Source organism: Lonchura striata, chromosome 3 (assembly GCF_050655825.1).
Source record: "Lonchura striata isolate lonStrDom1 chromosome 3, ASM5065582v1, whole genome shotgun sequence".
NCBI classification, from domain to species: domain Eukaryota; kingdom Metazoa; phylum Chordata; class Aves; order Passeriformes; family Estrildidae; genus Lonchura; species Lonchura striata.
In genome coordinates, this window is record NC_140705.1 from 2,969,102 (window position 1) to 2,985,673 (window position 16,572).

Here is a 16,572-nt window from a genome sequence, read left to right on the forward strand (position 1 = left end):
TCGCATTGCCAGCTCCTCCCCAGGCTGCAGCCTGCGAGCACAGGCTCGGGGTGTTCGGGCAGCGTTATTAAAGCAGCATTAGTGTGCAGGGAGATGCTGCGAGCGCTCCCTCCTTTTGTTATGACAGCGCTGCTCCTCACGCTTTGAGGCAGGGCTAATGAGACTTAAAAGCACAGCTAAATTAGGGAGATGGGGAAGTGAAGGCAGGGGTAGAGACTGATGGAAAAGCGTGGGCTGGTGGGAAAGGCAGAGAGAGGGAATGGAGACAGGGAGAGGCCCGTGGGAGTTGGGCTGGGTGAGCAGAGCACGAGAGCCCAAGCAGGAGTTGAAGCTTATTCTGGGTCTGGCATAATAAAGGTGGCTGAAGGGTCAGCATTAAAGACTGAAAAACTAACTAAAATCCAGCCCAAAATTTGCACAACAAGGAAACACAGTGCAATGATGCTGTCGGGCACGTGGTGGGATCCTTGGGGGTGTTCTATGCAGAGCCAGGGTTTGGACTCGATGATCCTTGTGGATCACCCCCTTCCAACTCAGGAGATTCTCTGACACATAAGAAAGAGAGTGAGGAATAAGGAGGATATAACACACAAAGAGAGATAAATGTCTGGAAAACTGGAATTTATCTGCTAAAAGGAAAGAATATTCAAACCATCTCTTTTTTTTTTTCCCTCTACAGACTTTAGACCATGAGTGCTCATAACCAAACAGACACCGCAGCCCTGGTCCTATATGGTATTTTTTAACACTTGCCAAATGGTGTCTGCTAGCTTGTAACAGATGTAAAGGATTATTTCCCAAATCTGCAAGAATTGTCACTTTGCACTTGCAAAGTGAAGACGTCTTGACTGGAAATACAGGAAGAATGAATTATGCATGGAAAGTGCTGCATGCCTATTTTTAATGGTGCATGGGCATAGGCTAAAATATCATTTTTTGCCTCAGCTTGTATTTAAAAGTGGGGTGAGGAAGGAAAGAATGAGAAGGTGAAGCGGGAAATGTGCCTTAGAAACATGTGCTTAGTTTTCCTAATGGCAGAGACCCCAGCCCAGCACTGCAGAGCAATCCTGCTCTGCAAGGAGCTGAAATCAGTGTGTAGGAAATGTTGGTAACTTTATACAACCATGGAATTATTTGGGTTGAAAAGGACCTTAAAGATCATCTTATTCCACCCCCTGCCATGGGCAGGAACACCTACTATCCCAGGTTGCTCCAAGGGCTGTCCAGCCTGGCTTTGGACACTTCCAGGGATCCAGGGGCAGCCACAGCTTCTCTGGGCACCCTGTGCCAGGTCCTCCCCACCCTCACAGGGAAGGATTCCTTCCTAGTATCCCATCTAAATCTCTCCTCTTTTAGTTTGAAGCCATTCCCCCTTGTCCTATTACTGTGTCCTGTAGCAGGTGAGAGATGGTCCCTGCTTCCTTAAAGACCTCTCAGGTTCCATATCCATTCCATTCCACCCAGCTGTACAGGATGGGGAGAGTGAATAACTTGTACATCAGAAAGTTTGCATTGGAGGAGAGATAAATGAGATAAATGAGATAAAGAAGTACTTCCTAGAGCCATTTGAGTCTTTAGAGGAGTCTGAATGAAAGAATTCCAGAGAACCTGTCCAGGTTGTAGCTTCATGCATCACAGTGTGTATCAACAGGAATTATTGGAGTGGTGAAGTCACAATATTCCATTCTAAATTGAATTTTGACTCCCTTGTTTGATTAAAGCAGATTTATTTCCAATAATTCTGTTATACTTTGTAGACTTTGTGTGGGACAAGTCAGAAAACAAATTCTGTTTCTTAGAAAATATCAAGGTTATCGAGCGAGGTTTCCATGCTTGCTGTTGCTTCACATTAAAACAAGTTTTAGACTTATTTGATTTGTGTGTGTGTGAGAGAGAGAGAGCAGAGATCCCGAGAGAAGCAGGGTTTGTGCATCCTGCCCAGTTTGTGATGGCTGTGAGGTTGCACCCCAGCACTGATTCCTGGATGATCCTGGTGAGATGGGATCTCCTGCCCTGGCATGGTGCAATCCCCTGGTGGGAGCTGATCCCTTCATGGCAAGCAGCAAATATTCCTTGGATTTTAGTGGAGAGCTGTAGAAGAGAAGAAGGCTGACCAAGGCATCACCAAAGAGCAGGAAGCAAAGCTTGGTTTGGAATTTCCACCAGCACCTAGTGATGAATGGGACCTTGGTGTTTCCCTTGGATGGTTCTTCCATGCCTTAGGAGACAACAATGGCTTCTCGGCATCCTTTGGTTTTCCTTTCTCGTTTATATCAGCTCAACTATTGGGAATATCCTGCTTGACACTGGTGTTAGATTGGTACTTTGCTCTGTAATAACTCATAATTTATCTCCAGTGTGCAATGGAGATGGATTAGTTGGGAAAATTTGTACTTAGAGAGGTAAAATACTGTTGAGACAATCCACATGCTCTGTGGGAATACTGCTGTGGAGCACACCTGAAGGGTTTGTGTACTGCTTCTGAAATATTTACATCAACATGCAGTGCCTCTGACAAATTTCCAGAGTTTTCCAGATGTTTTTTTTTAGGAATTGCATCTTATGATGATATGGGAACACAAGTCTGGTGAGGAGCAGCTGATGGAGCTGGCGGGGGCTCAGCCTGGAGAAAAGGAGGCTCAGTGGGATTTCCTCACTTTCCTCACTTTCTTCTCCCAGGGAGCAAGAGACAGGACAAGAGGAAATGGCCTCAGGTTGTGCTGGGGGAGGTTTAGGTTGGATATTGGGAATAATTTATTCACCAAAAGTTGTCCAGCCCTGACACAGCTGCCCAGGGCAGTGTTGGAGTCCCAGTCCCTGGGGGGATTTAAAAGCCATGTGGATGTGGCACTTGGGGGCATGGGTCCGTGGGAGGGGGTTCCGGCTGCCACAGGGTCAGTGGTGGCCTTGGCAGTGCTGGGGAATGGTTGGACTCAGTCATCTCTGAGGGCTTTTCTAAAGCAAACAATTCTATTTAAAATCAAATGCTTGAGAGTAGTCAGGAAGTCACACTCCAGCTACAATTCCATTAAACTGTTGGCATACAAAGCAGCTTTTTGAGTAAAAGTGAAACCAATATTCCTTTAAATTCTGGGAATGTCACTCACATGTTTGCCATCCTGATTTGTGCCCACCGAGTCCAAGGGAACATTTGATCAATTTTTGGACTGTAGACTGAGGAATCTGGGTTCTGTCCTTTAACAAACATCTCTTGGTTCCTTGGAGAAAAATCTTTTGGATATCATGGCAGGGTAATGCTGGGGTTTGCATGTGTTTTATTTTCTCGTGGGGTTGTGTCTTGTGCACTACCGTGGAAATCTGGGATAGTGGGAGGTGCCCTGCCCATGGCAGGGAGATGGAATGGGATGAGCTTTAAGGTCCTTTCCAACCCACACCATTCCAGGATTTCATGATCACACTGACCTTGAGGAGACAGTTCATTAACCAGCATAAAAAAATCACAGTTCTGGGATTTTCCAGGCATTCCTTTTATGCTGAGATTGTGACCAATATCCTTTCCAACCTGCTGTGGTAACAAATTCAGATCCCAATCCTGCTTTCAGCAAACCTAGGAGACATTCAGCAAATGGTGCCTGAAGGAGGCCCAGGTTTTACAGCTTTCCTTCTGTGCTGCTCCCAGTTTGAAGGTTTGGGAATATGTTAGCTGGGATGAGAAGGGCGAAAGGCAGCAGTGCTGCTCTTCATCTGTGCAAGTCCATTTGCTGGGTAGGCTGTGTTCTTTTACTGCTTTCCTCAAATGCCATTTTGTAACAGTAAAATGCTCACTAAAAATACTCAAATATTTTTAGTTGTCGAGTACAAGTCAGATTGAGCTGCACATTTCCCTCGTGAGTAAAAGTGATGAGTTTGTGTTCATTAACTCGGGGCCATCTGGTGCAGACATGCTGCAGTCTGTGAATCAAACACGCATCAAACTCCAGGGATCAGAACAACCGCCAGACCTGGGGCTTGGGGGGCTTGGGGTGGAGGGAGGAGGAAGAGGGTGGTGGACATAGATTTCACTCTTTTTAAGAATTAACTCTGCTCTTAATGTTGTACTGTTGTAAAACTCTGTTCCAAGCTCATCAGTGACCATTCCAGCAGCCTTCAGGGTGCTCCTGTGTCATTAAAGTAACAATACCCATCATCCCAACTATTTTGTGTGCAAAATAATTGAACAGAACCCTTTCCCTGCATTTTTAAATAATGCATCTGGAGGGTGCAGCTACACAGATGCAACTGAGAAATAAATCTGAGCTCAGTTTTTCTGGGCCTTGCAGTGATGGTGGAAGTCAGTGATGTTTCCACTCAGGATCAGATTTTTAAGAGTTTCACAGAAAACTTTGGAAAAGTAAATTATAGTTAAAAGCTCTGATTCCATCTTAAAGATGTTTTCCAGACTGAATGATTCTTCTTCTTCTTCCCTGTGAGGGTGGTGAGGCCCTGGCACAGATTCCCAGAGAAGCTGTGGCTGCCCCTGGATCCCTGGAAGTGTCCAAGGCCAGGCTGGATGGGGTTTGGAGCAACCTGGGATAGTTGAGGGAAGGGGGTAGGGGGGTGGAATGAGATGGTCTTCAAGATCCTTTCCCACCCAAACCATTCCATGATTCTATGAAATTTGCTTCAATTACCAACCTGGCAGACATTATACATCTCCCACCCAAATGTCTCCAGACTTTGTTCTTCCTGCTTTTTTTTTTTTTTTTTTTTTTTTGTGTGTGTATTTTTTTTGTTTGTCTGATTGGTTGGTTTTTGTTCATTTGTGGTTTTGTTTGATTAGTTTTTTTGTTGTTGTTGTTGTCTTTTTTTTGTTTGTTTGTTTGGTGTTTTTTGGGTTTTTTTGGGCTCTGCCTTCATCTCTCCCAATCTCATGCCTGTCCAGGGTTGCAGCAATAGCTGGTTGGGCCCAAGATGTAGGGAGGATCCTGTATAATTTTGTGAGTTCACCACAGAATAACACAGGTTGGAAAAACCCTCCAAGATCATCAAGACCAATCATTCTCCAAGCACCTCCAAGGCCACCACTGAGCCATGTCCCCAAGGGCCACATCTGCATGTCTTCCTGTAAATGCCCAAGTGCAAAGTATGTGGAGGAGAATCCCATGTAATTTATTTTATTAGATGTCCTGAGGTGACAGTTGTATTGTTCACATCTGTCATTGTTCACTGACTCTTAGACTAAAAAAGTTGTGTCCCTCCATGAAAAGGATGGGATGCTGTGTTTCCTTCCTGAACCAGATCAGTTTTTCCTGTGGGTTGTGGCTGTGCCCATGGCCCACTGCTGCAGTCAGGCTGTAAATGAGAAACAAACCAGCTGAAATCCAGGATGAAATCCATACAGGAGATAGGAGAAGATTTCAGCCCGTAGTCTGTCACTGATTTAATAAAAAAAAGTTTTTTTAAAAAAATCTATTATTAAGATATGAAGGGCAAGCAGGAGTTAGTGATCACTTCTGAACGAAGCTCATGTTTCCATGACAATACCCCTGTCACTGGATAATCCATACAGCATAAGCTTGTCTGTCCTGCTGGGATGTATTTGGGTGTATTTGGAAAGAGAAATTCGGAAACTCAGAGTTATGCCTTTGAAAGAGTTGTGTTTTATTTAAAGATTCCCATTCTTTTCATCACTCTCTTAGATGGCTCATATTAATGGGACCCAGTCAAAGGAGATAACAGCACTGCACAGCCCCTTGTTTAGTTTTTCTGTTCTCTTTGAGTCTCCTCATCAAAATGACCGTCCCTGCTCCGTTTCTTAATTTCCTGCCTGGATTCAGTCACTCTGCTCTCCCACTAAGGGCAGTTTTGTGAATGACACCTTTGAAAGCTTTCATTTGCCTGCAAGGGCAATGGCTGCTTACTCATCCCCTCTGGGAGAGCGAGTTTACCTTCCAAAGAAACCTCTTTTTTCAGTACTTTGTGCCAGAGTCTTTGGAATTTTCTCCATGCACTTGTTGGCTGCTCCTTTGGGCCACCTGCAGGAAGAGAAACACACGTTCATGCTCATTTAAGCAAAATAATGGGTGACTTTCAGGCTCTAATGGCTCAGTGCAGCTTTTTCCACAGGACAAGGTGATTCTCTCTCAGCTTCTACTGAAAGTTGTTTCAAAGTTGCACCAATTTCTTTATCTGTAGGGTTGCTTCTCCCCCTTCAGTCTTGTGATGTTTCAGTTCAAGTCTTTGGATTTTGGATGCTAATAAAATTCTGGGTTCTGATTATTTTCACATTGCCTGCCTTTACCTAAGCTCTTTGGGACCGAGGGAATGGCATGAAGTGAGTCAGGGAAGAGTTAGGCTGGATTTTAGGTAGAGTTTCTTTCCCCAGAGGATGCTGGGGCACTGAAGAGGCTCCCCTGGGAATGGGCACAGCCCCAGGGCTGCCGGAGCTCCAGGATCACTTGGACAGAGCTCTCAGGGACAGTTTGGGATTGTTGGGGTGTCTGTGCAGGGCCAGGAGTTGGACTGGATGATCCTGGTGAGTCCCTTCAGGCTATTCTGTGATTCCTCACTTCATGGCTTCTTTTCAGAGCAACTGCAGCAAGTTCACAACAAGGCTTAGCAAAGATGAAGATGAGAGTCACAGATTTTATCAAAAGAGAATTGAGTGTTTATCACAGCTCTTGACCTTGCCTTTCCTTGGGCAGATATAATCAGAATCTTTAAAGCTGGAAAAGATGACCAAGTCCAAGCATTAACCCATCACCACTGTGTTCACCACTAAAGCATGTCCCCAAGTGTCACAAACACATATAAAACTTCCCAAGCCACCAAAATCTGGCCCAGCAGAACTCCCAGCTCCTGAGCACATTGTGCCTCATCCACTAGGACTGCTGGTTGCTGCAATTTGCTCTCCACACTTTTCCTCACTGCGACTCACCAGGCAGTTATTTTCCATTTCATGGAAATTACATGGTTTGATGCAACGCTCAATCAGACAGAAATACCTCAGCAAAGTGATTTTCAATTTGTTTTTCACTGAGATGCTCACTTGTGCTTTTCTAGGGAGACTTTGGAACTGCTGATCGCTGGGAGCAGAGATCTCAGGGGCTGTAAGGGATACAACAAAGTTATTTTCATAGATCTGCACTTGCCTTGTTTCTGGTCTGTTTTTCGTAACTGCATCTTGTGTCAGAGATTAAAAAGAAAGAATTTTATTCAGTTTCTTGTTCTTGTGATTAGTCTGATTCCATCCTTTCCTCTTTTCTCATCTTTTGGAGTAGGAAGTGGCCTTTCCTACAGACCCTCAGAGACTGAATAGGCCCAGCCCAAATAAACCCAGCAAAGTTCAGGCTCCTCAGTCACTTGGAGGAATTTCAGACAAGTTCCTCTGGAATCTAATGGGGACAATGACTGTCACACGCTGTGCCAGCACCATGGAGTGATGCCAGTGCCATGTCATGGAGCTGTGGCACGATATTAAGTGATGGGGTAGAGCCAGCCTGTCCTCCTTTATAGCCATGGCTGGGGTACAGCTGTGCTCCTGCACGGGGCTATGTGGGAACAGCATTCATTTGAATGCTTTAATTCCATCTGGATCTTCTTGGCTCTATTCAGTGGCCCCACAAGAGCTCTTGTTTGAGGCAGCGTAGCTGAACAACCCCATTTAATGCACTAAATAATCCATTGCTATGTGTTGGTCAGAAAAGAAGGATGAAGAAGTCTTAATTAATCAGATCTCTTCCTAATTGGCTGTGGCAAAGAGATTTTTGAGCGTGCCAAGTGCACACAGTGGCTTGAGTGGTTGGCTTTGCTTAAATAAGAGAGAGGCTGTTCCTGCAACTGCTGTCCTGATTTGTTTGGATTTGCTTTGGGGAGTCAGCAGCAGAGTGTCAGGTGGATTAATCCTGGCTCTGTACATCCTGTCTCCGAGTGTCATCCCTGTGCCTCCCACCTGCTTTGCCCAGGAGTACAGCTGCAGCCTTTTTAGCCTCGAATTTGGAATTGTTCTGATGGGGGTCCTGTGAAATAAATAGAATTGGACTGGCAGCTCTAGAGCCAGCGATGTTCCAGTGGGTGAGTGAGGGGAATTAAATTGTTGACTGTGTGCTGTTAAAGAAAGGAAAGAGGGATTTAGGGATTTATAGTCTTGGCCAGTAATTTTTAAAATTTTTGTTCAGAAGACCTTTTAAACACCTTGATTGGCCAATACAAAAAGTGCATCTTTGGAGCATTTCCAAGCATTAAAAATGTGATGTTGACCATTTCGGTTGGTTACTCGTCTGATCTTGGTAATTTTGGATCACCTCTCTGGCCTAGATCTGCTCCCTTGGTGGGGAAATGTCCAAACCAGACCTGTTGGGCAGGAATCCCTTGTCAGCTGTGTCCAGGCTGGATGGACAACTGAGAGAAAACTCTGACACGCTGGCCCTCAGAGCTTCTGCATTTTTAGTGCCCACAGGGCCTCCAGGAGAGCTGGAGAGGGACTTGGGACAAGGGATGGAGGGACAGGACACAGGGAATGGCAGGGAGAGATGGGATATTGGGAAGGAATTGTTCCCTGTGAGGATGGTGAGGCCCTGGCACAAGGTGCCCAGAGAAGCTGTGGATGCCTCTGGGTCCCTTGAAGTAAAGCTGAAAAAGACCTCCAAGATGACCAAGTCCAAGCATCAACCCAGCACCACTGTGTTCACCACTAAAGCATGTCCCCAAGTGTCACAAAGACATAAAAAGCTTCCCAAGCCACCAAAATCTGGCCCAGCAGAACTCCCAGCTCCTGAGCACATTGTGCCTCATCCACCAGGACTTCTGGTTGCTGCAATTTGCTCTCCACACTTTTCCTCACTGCGACTCACCAGGCAGTTATTTTCCATTTCGTGGAAAAGGCCAGGCTGGACAGGGCTTGGAGCAACCTGGGATAGTGGAAGATGTCCCTGCCCATGGCAGGGGTTGGAACTGGAGGATCTTTCATGTCCCTTCCCACCCAAACCATTCCATGATTCTGATTTGAGCAATCCCCCAGGAAACACTTTGAGCTATGCCCAGACATTTGAGAGGAACCTGTGCTGCCCTTCAGCCCCACCAGGAGCACATTTGTGCCAAACAAGTCCCCTGGAGCTCCAGAGAGGAGGAGCTGCTCTGTCCCAGCCCATCTCAGGAGAAACCTCCCCACGGAACTTTAGGTTTGCAGTGATTCCTCATTTTCTCCATCTCACAGATAAAACCAGCAGCTTTTCCCACACCAGCAGCAGGACAAAAGATGAGATGGGCACAAGTGAGGAGATGAGATAACACTGGGCTAAGAATGGCTGCAATCAGCTTACAATGAGATCATATCAAATGTGTTGTGAAAGTTCTAATAATTAATTGTTTCTTAAACTGTGCAGCCTGTTTGTTTGATCTTCCCTCTGCATTTCTAAAGCAGTGTATCATTTCTTTTCCTTCATCTCCCTTTTTTCCTTGTGCACCATATTTCTATACTTCAGACTTGACTCAGTAACCATAGCAATGAAATAAATGCATTGTCTTCATTTACAATGGTGTCTAAATAAGTGCTCAGCTCCCTGTAAGTCCTTTAACAAGGGATGCTTCCCTGCCACCACAATGAGAAGGCTTTGGGTGATGTTATTGAAATAATTTTCACTTTGATTTCGTGACACTGAGTCCAAAAGTCTCTGAAAATGCATTTGTGTCTACTTCATTTCTCAAGAGTATATACATAGAAATATAAAAACCCAGAACTTTCCATGGGGGCTCTTTGTGGAGAGAGGGAACATGGTTGGCTTTATGTCTTTCCAGATACAAAGAGATGCATTAATATCTTTTATTTGCCTACACTGTTCTCACATTATCAATAACCTAGAAGTTTCTACAGACAAAGAACAAAAAGAATGCAGGCTGAGTACTTGTCAGAGAAGGAGTGAGTACTCCTGTCCTGGGCAGTCCTTACATGAGTAGATGTAAACTGTTTTCATTCCTAGGGTTAAAAATAAAAGCTGCAAATGGAAAAAAAAACCCACAAAAACCCCCCAAAAACCAAACCGCTCCTTTTGTGTTCTTAACAGATTGCTTTTGCAACTCAGTGGCAGACTTGTGACTTCATTCACCTTTTGTATATTAATTCTGTTTGTCAGAGTTTTATGCAAGCATAATTCAGGTATTTTCTAGAACAGTGAGAGATTCCTTTCCATTTATGCTGCAGCCAGGCTGGTGCCCCACAGCTCTTGGAGGAGTTGGCTTCACATCTGGGCAGCTCTTTGCAGCTGTTTTATTTTGTTGGGATCATGTGGCACAATCAGAGAATCGTGGAATGGTTTGGGTGGGAAGGGACCTTAAAATCATCCCGTTTCACCCCTGCCATGGGCAGGGACAGTTTCCACTATCCCAGATTGCTCCAAGCCCTGTCCAGCCTGACCTTGGGCACTTCCAGGGATCCAGGGGCAGCCACAGCTTCTCTGAGAAATCTCTGCCAGGGCCTCCCCACCCTCATAGCCAGGAATTCCTTCCCAAATTCCCATCCATCCCTGCCCTCTGGCAGTGGGAAACCATTCCCTGTGTCCTGTCCCTCCATCCTTTGTCCCAAATTCCCTCTCCAGCTCTCCTGGAGCCCCTTTAGGCTCTGGAAGGGGCTCTGAGCTCTCCCTGGATCCTTCTCTTCTCCCTTCCTCTCAGTGAGAGAGTGCTGGGGTGGATTCATGCTTGAATCTGCATCTCCTTCTTTCCCTACCTCTGGGACAGCAGAAATCCTGGGTTGGTGTCTGGCCTCAATCCTACTCAGATAAACACCAGGTGGGTGCTGCTACATTCCCCACGAGCCCCTCTTGGATGGAGCAGTGTTACAGCTCCTGAGATTTAAATTTAAAACCCCCAGCTCCAGGCATATTCCTTAAAAGAAAAGCTTTATTATCCGTTTTACATCTGAAGCTTGGCTTTCAAGGGGAAAAAAAAGAGACTAGAAATGATTTCAACCAACCATCAGCAAATTAGAGCCCTAAATTAGACTTCCCTGAAAATTTTGCACAGAAATATTTTTTTGACCAAAAATGTGGGTTTTTAACTAAGGGAAATTGTCTCATTAGGATGATTTTTTAAATCTTTGGATACTGAAGCCTCTCAAAATTCCATTTTAGACTGTTGATTGTGTATATGTATGTTGACATATGGGTGTGTGTATGTGCTGCATAAACAGCCATTATATGAATTTTTGTTTTTTTCATGACAGTTAGAAAAATCAGTGGGCTAAGAATAGAGTAAAATGTGATTTTTCTATTTTATTTTATTTGAGTTCTTCAGGAGAACGGAAAGAATTTTTTAACCAGCTCTACTTTTATCAGTAATTCGTAGCTTCTGGCCATTGCCTGTGTGTTATAAATGCCCAATTGCAAGAGCCAGGTGCTGACTCTGGACTTTTCAACTCTGTATATCTCTAATAGACTAAATCAAGGAAAAAAAATCTCTTGCAAGTGCATGGCATGGGTAGCAGCAGGAGAGGCAATTTATCCATTCCCTGGGGTTTGCAGGGAGTCTGGAAATTGAAATTGAAGCTCAGCCCCATGTCCTGGGGACATCACTTCTGTGTCACTTGCCCATGTGGTACCGAACCAGTTCTCACCTGTGGCACCAGTGTGGTTTGAGCCTTCACTGGGGGCTGCAGCAGAGGGAACTTTGCATTTTGGGCACTCGCAGGGGACTGTGGGCACACAGGGAGTTGTGCTGGTCTCTCCAAGGGAAAGCTTTGTGTTGTCCTTGACTCAGGAGAAAAATCCTTTTATCTTCTGAAAACCTTCTCAAGGGCAACTTCTTTTTACGTCCCTTAGTGCTGGTTTAGATGTCAGTGCAAAAGGAGATATTTTTTAGGGGAAGGTGTTGAAGGCAGAGGCTGATTGCAATAAAATAGGAGTGAATCCTCTTAGCTTGCTCCTAAAATAGAAGTGAAGCTGGACAGACCCCTGAACCCTGAGTAATGACAACAGAAATAATGAGATTTTGGTGATGATCAGCCCTTTCTTTTGTGTCTATTTCAAAGCAATAGGAAATAGAAATGTTATAGGAAAACAAGGTGTTCATCCTCTCCCACCAGAAAATTCACTGGATTTGGAGCAACCTGGGATAGTGGAAGGTGTCCCTGCCCATGGGGGATGAGCTTTAAGGTCCCTTCCAACTCAGACCATTATGGAATTCTATTATTCTGTTCCCAGTAAAAAAAATGTTCTCTTAATCCTGTTTAGGTAAGTCCCACTCCAACCTTATTTTTTCATCCTCTCCCTCCCTTCTTTGCCCCTTGGGAAACAGCTCCCAATGTCACAGGGTGTCATCCTGTCATTGTAGCTGCACTCTTCAAAGGCTGTGCTTTGTTGGTTCACATAATTGGGTGGGGGAAATCCAATCCTCTGTGTTTTCTTCTGTTCACTTTTGAATGCAAACATCTTAAAAAAAAGTAAGAAGGGAACCTAATGGATGTGTTTTCTATGCTAAAGGTGACAGCATGAAAAGGGGGAACCTGATTTCTGACAAATGATTTGTGCAGGTCCCAGAAAGATAAGCAAATGCTCTTTTTCTTGGAAACCATTTTCTTTCTCACCTAATGCAACCCACAATAGGCAGATGTTCATGACAAACCCCAGTGTTTTCTTAGCATAACATCCAGGCTCCCCACATTTCTGAGTTTTTTATGAATTGCTGTAGCAATGGGCTAATTAAAAACACACTTACTATAAAATATATTTTGCAAGTTCACTTTCAGGGGTAGGGCTGCCACAGCTTCTCTGGGCAACCTCTGCCAGGGCCTCCCCACCCTGATCACAGGGAAGAATTCCTTCCCAATACCCCATCTAACCCTGCCCTCTGGCAGTGGGAAGCTATCCAGAATCCCCCCTTCCCCTGCTGCCCTGGGGGTTTCTGGGCTGGGTCATGCCCAGCTCTCACCCACCAGCATCCCCAAGTCCTGCTCCATCTGCTCATGCCCAGCCTGGATTGACCCTGGGGGTTGCCCTGACTCAGGTGCAGCAGCAGCAGCACTTGGTCTCATTAAATCCATGAGATTCCCACTGCTCCAGGTCCCTCTGGATGGCATCTGGCTGACACTGGATGCGTGGTAACTTATCCCAGACCGTGTGGGTACCTGAGCTCAGGGGTCTGAACCTGATCCTGGGTGTCACTCAAGTGATTTAGGAATCTATTCTGTGATCTGTCATTCAAGGGCATCAGGGGATTCAGCCCATGAGTCCCAAGCATATGTCAGTGTAGTGGATGGCAGCATTCCCTGGTTTCCTCGGGACATTTAAGGAATTCATTTCCAAGGCAGTTTCTTTTGATGGCCGCAATTGGATGCTAATCATCTTTGTACAAGTAACATTAAGTTTTTCATTTGCCTCATTAACTGCTGCTCTCAAATTTTGATGGTCAAATATTGATGAAGTACCAAGCTCTGGGGCTGATCATTCACCAAATTGAACAGTGTCTGGGATTCTTTCATCTTAGAAATGTTCATCAATTCCCCTGTGTGCACAGTTCAGTCACTTTTCCTTTTGCCAGAGGAAAATTTATCACAGCTGAAGTGTCCAAGACCAGGCTAGATGGGGCTTGGAGTGACCTGGGATAGTGGAAAGTGTCCCTGCCCATGGCAGAGAGGGGTCTCCTCCAATCTAAACCATTCTGTGATTTGATAATAATTTGTGTTTCCTGGACATGCAGAATTTGAAGTCACCTGAGAGCCAAGGACAGGCTCTCCAGTCCTGCCATTCCTACTGTAGGCCTTTCTCATAGCATCCCCAGTTTTTCAAGATCCTTTAAAAACATGGTTGGCAGGAGTGGATTTAATACTCCAGCATTAGTCTCAATGCTGCCGTAAATGAAAATCAAGTCACTCTTTCCTCCCACTCCTCCTCTGCTGTGCACATGTCCGTGAATTGCATTAGTGCTTTTCATCACAGCATCCTAATGGATCCTAGTGCTAAGCTTTTTGGCTACTGTGACCCCTAAATTACTTTCAGATGCTATTTTCCATTATGTAATCCTTTGTTCTCTCCATTCCTGCTTTCCTGCTGTCCTAGCTGAACACACACTCATATATTAAAATACGGGTTTACTGATTGAGCCTAATGTACTAAGGAATCTGAGCTGATTTTATGGCCACCTCACGCTCCTTACTACTTATTATGATGTCAAACTTTGTGTCATTCACAAATGTTATCAGCAATGGTTTTGTGTTTATTTCCAGCTCCCATAAAGAAAATTTAATATGGTTAGACCTAAGACAAGGCCTTTAAAAGGTAATGCAACACTTGGGAAATGGCTGGAGTAGTTTATTTTATAGCCAGTGGGAAGCAGGGGGTGTGTGTAGGAAAAATTCTCAGGTTCTCAGTGGTGCAGATGAATGGGGAGTAGTGATGCTTGTGATATTTATTACTGGTCAATGTCATCCAATAAATCCCTTTAAGAAAAGGGTAGAAATGAGGCAAACACGGGCAGGTAGCTCAGCCAGCTGGGCTGTCCCTGTTCCTACTGGGATCAGTGGAAAGAGTAGATCTGGGACTGGGACACCTGGAATTGCCTCCTCTCTCTGCAGCCTGGTGAAGGATGTCAGCATTCTCTCCTGCCTGAACCTGGGCCCTGTTAATTATTCCTTCTCCCAGCATTTATACAGTGATCTTCCCTTCTTCTGGCTCTTTAATTTGGGGTGCCAAGCCCCTATGAAACTCCCTCAATAAATAACGTCAAGAACTTGCATCAACCTCTCAACATTCAGGAGTTATTTCAGGCTCCTGTTTCCCAGGCAGCCTTATGATTCTCCTGCATGCTTTTGGTTTACAGGGATCTTTAATTTCTTGATTGCAGAAAGATTTTCAAATAATCCAGTGCTCTCTACACACATTTTCTACAATTAAAAAAAAAAATCCAGCATGATATGAGCGAAGTAATGCAGGACTCCTATATAATCTTCTACATGTGAATGTTGTAGAATACCAACATACAGCTGAGGAAATATCCAGCTCTGCTGAGTTTTTTCATATAAATTAACTCTGTATCTAATTACCTCATCTGCCAGTCTGCAATTTGTGTGTGTTCACAGGTATATTGCTTTTGTGCTTAACTGCTTAATTTCCATGAATTGTTGGCAGAAAGGGGTTGTAGAGCTTTGTGTTGCACAATTGCTGCTTGCTGAAATATTGAAATCCATGCTTTAGAGGGAGGAAAGATCATTTAAAGCTGATTAAAGTGATGTTGAACTGAATAAGCATCCATGAAGGAATGCTGCCTACCCTTATAAACACACCAGCACTGGAGGGAGGTCCATGAAATTATAGACAGTAGAAAAGAGCAGAATCAACTTAAAAAAACAAACATTCCTCCTACAAATAACTTTGTTTATTTCAGGGCAGTTGGATCAGAACAAATCTGGGCAAGACTGTAGAATTCCAGAATGGTTTGGGTTGAAAGGGGCTTTAAAGACCATCAAGTTCCAGTTCCCTTCCACTAGATCAGGTTGCTCCAAGCCCTTTCCAAGGAGAAAAGAACCATGTATGCTGTCTGAGGGCCAGGGGGAAGTGTGCAGGTGGCATTTTCTGATTTTGTTGATTGCTTGATTGCAAAAAAAAAGCCCCTCATACACTTGGCTCAGAGCAGAATTTCTTTAACTGAACACAACTCAGAGCTCGTTAGCACCCAGCAATACACAGCAGGCAACATGGGCATGGTTCAAAAATACCTGGAGGAAGCATCCAGGCTGGAAATGATCACATAGGAAAGCTTGAACATTGATCTAGAGCTTTGGAGCATGTGATCAGTTAATTAATGTGCTCCCTTGTAATGAGCTGTTCTTCCCTAATGCTGCTTCTTTACTGCAAGGTGTTAAGAGTTGAGGAGTCTGTCCAAAACCACTTTGTGTTACTGGGTTGTGGGAAGGTTGAGGTGAGGTCAAGACTAAAGGTTGACAGCAGGCTGATCCTGCAGTTGTTCTTCAGCCTGTGTTACAGCTGGATTCTCTGCCCTCTGGGCAGAAATGGGATGAAACAGCCTCCAGTTGCATCGTGGGAAGTTTAAATTGGATATTAAGAAAAATTTCCTCACTGAAAGCATGGTCAGGCACTGCAACAGGCTGCCCAGGGCAGTGGTGGAATCACTCAATCATCTTGGAGGTCTTTTCCAACCTTAATTGTTGAATCATAGAATGGTCTGGGTTAGAAGGGACCTTAAAGGTTATCCCATTCCACCCCCTGCTGTGTCCAGGGGCACCTTCCACTATCCCAGACTGCTCCAAGCCCTGGCCAGCCCAGCCTTAAACACTTCCAGGGATGTTTTTTCTGCCTGATCCTGGCACAGTTTTTACCCTAGTGAACTTTCCAGACCCTTCCCATGCACTCTTTGGGAATTGGCACCTGCCAGAGACCATTCCCAAAAGGCAGTTTGGATGCTGCTACCCAGTTCTGGATCACAGAAGATCATGGGCACGGCCAGCCCGTGCCAGCTGAGCTGTGGAGGTGCAAAATTTCCCTCGGCAGTTGGAGCGAAGTTCTGGTTTAGAGCTCCCACCCTTTGCGTCGGGATCCAGCTCAGCTACTTTTAGCTACCACGAAGCGAGATGGCTCCTCGGAGCTCCCAGAGCTGCGGGAGTGCAGAAAGCTGGGCTCTCCAAAG

At 45.0% G+C, this 16,572-nt stretch overlaps 1 protein-coding gene across 2 annotated transcripts in view; it reads left to right on the forward strand.

The window, feature by feature from the left end:
- Nucleotides 1-16,572, forward strand: part of MSRA (methionine sulfoxide reductase A) — a 226,277-nt gene that overhangs the window by 166,799 nt on the left and 42,906 nt on the right. The gene's annotated exons all lie outside the window — the stretch shown is intronic.